Source organism: Carcharhinus amblyrhynchos, unplaced genomic scaffold (genome assembly GCF_965287045.1).
Source record: "Carcharhinus amblyrhynchos unplaced genomic scaffold, sCarAmb.v2.hapA scaffold_43, whole genome shotgun sequence".
Classification (NCBI taxonomy): domain Eukaryota; kingdom Metazoa; phylum Chordata; class Chondrichthyes; order Carcharhiniformes; family Carcharhinidae; genus Carcharhinus; species Carcharhinus amblyrhynchos.
Genome location: NW_027649784.1, coordinates 98,783 through 101,122, shown reverse-complemented (window position 1 = coordinate 101,122; position 2,340 = coordinate 98,783).

Below are 2,340 nucleotides of genomic sequence, written 5' to 3'. Positions count from 1 at the left end.
TGCGTTAACGCTGCAGTGAAGTTACTGTGAAAATCCCCTCGTCGCCACATGGCACGGTGGTTCGCACTGCTGCCTCACACCAGGGTTGTGGGGGTATGGAATGCACTACCAAGTAAGGTGGTGAAGGCAGGCACGCTGGCGTTGTTTAGGGGATACTTAGATAGGCACATGAGCGGAATAGAGATGGAGGGATACAGGAGACTGTTTTACATAAGGATCAAGAGCCTTGGGACGTTCCTGGGAATCAACTGATTCCTATGGACCTTGTTTTACTTTTGAGCTTCTGGGGATTCCCTTGAATGTTTGCATAAGATGTGCATGTTATTGATGTTTTTCTCTTCTACTCCGCTGGTGCATCGGTCCACCTTGTTGTCCAACAAGGGGCATACACGCGATGGGCCGTGCGAGAGCTGCTCTTGGATGTTTCGAGAGTAGCCTAGTGCTTCACGTCATTAGTGTACGCTTAAACTGGACCGGCTGATGGGCAACACGACAGCTCAGTGACCATCACTGATTGCTGTGCAGATACATGGATTTGGGCCTGTGTCTGTGGGAGTTTGCGCATTCTCCCCGTGCTTGCGTGGGTTTTCTCCGGGTGCTCCGGTTTCCTCCCACACCCCAAAGATGTGCTCTTAGGCTGATTGGTGTAACAAATTGTCCCTAAATTAGTCTCCCCTCAATCTGGTTTCCATTGTGGAGTGCCGTAAGCATAGACAAGGGTCATGGGTGGAAGAGGGAACTCACAATGTTAAAATGGCGGCTCGGGCAGGAGCAGGTTTAGGACTGAGTTGAGGAGGAACTTCTTCACACAAAGGGTTGTGAATCTGTGGAATTCCCTGCCCAGTGAGGCTACCTCATTGAATGATTTTAAGGCAAGGATAGATAGATTTTTGAACAGTAAAGGAATTAAGGGTTACGGTGAGTGGGCGTGTAAGTGGAGCTGAGTCCACGAGAAGATCAGCCATGATCTTATTGAATGGGGGAGCAGGATCGAGGGGCCAGATGGCCGACTCCTGCTCCTAGTTCTTATGTTCCCTAAGGGGTAATTTAGCATGGCCAATCCATGTAACCTAGACACTAAGGGACAATTTAGCATGGCCAATCCATGTAACCTAGACACTAAGGGACAATTTAGCACGGCCAATCCACCTAACCTGCACGTCTTTCAGACTGTGGGAGGAAACCGGAGCACCCGGAGGAAACCCACGCAGACACGGGGGACTCCACACAGACGGTGACCCGAGGCTGGAATTACACTGTGAAGCAGTGGGGCTAAACAGTTCACTTTATTTGTGATTCCAGATTTATTTTTGAATACAATTTTCAATTTGTAATCAATGAAAATGACTCACAGTGTTATTCTGGATTTCTAGCTCATTATTATCACTAAAGTGGGGGTGGGGGAAAGTCAATCGGGAGGTTGCACCCAGCCCGGGACTCGAACCCGCCGCCTTCTGACAGCGACAGTGGGAGGAGTCAGAGAGAATGGGGGGGCGGGCCCGACAGTGGGAGGAGTCGGAGAGAATGGGGGGGCGGGCCCGACAGTGGGAGGGGTCAGAGAGAGTGGGGGCGGGCCCGACGGTGGGAGGAGTCAGAGAGAACGGGAGGCGGGGCTAGGAGAGAGAGAGAGCGAGAGCGGGGGGCGGGGTGAGAGAGAGATAGAGAGCGGGGCGGGGTCAGAGAGAGAGAGAGGGGCGGTGGCAGAGTGAGAGAGCGGGGGGCGGGGTCAGAGAGGGAGGGGCGGGGTCAGAGAGGGAGGGGCGGGGTCAGAGAGAGAGGGCGCGAGCGGAGGGCAGGGTCAGAGAGAGAGAGGGGGGGCGAGGTCAGAGAGGGCGAGCTGGGGCGGGGTCAGAGAGAGAGGGGGCGGGGTCAGAGAGAGAGAGAGGGGCCAAGGCAGACAGGGAGAGAGAGAGAGGCGGGATGAGGGAGCGGAGGGCGTGGTCAGAGGAAGAGATCGGGGTCGGGGTCAGAGAGAGAGCGCGGGAGGGCGGTGTTCGACGGTGGGTGGAGTCAGGGAGCGGGAGGCGGGGTCCGACAGTGGGGGAGGAGTCAGCGAGAGCGGGGGGCGGGGTCCGACAGTGGGAGGAGTCAGCGAGAGCGGGGGCCGAGGTCCGACAGTAAGAGCAGTCAGAGAGCAGAGGGGCGGGGTCAGAGAGCGAGTGGGCGGAGTCAGGGAGTGGGCGGTGTCGGCTCCTGGCGCGGGGGGTCCCCGCCCCCTCCCCGGGGCGGCGGCTCGGGGCAGTGCAGGGGCTCGAGCGGAGTGGGCGGAGTCGGCATCTCGCGGTGTTGCCCTGGCCCCTCCCTCCCTTGGGGTGGCGTGATCATTGTGCGTGCCCGCTC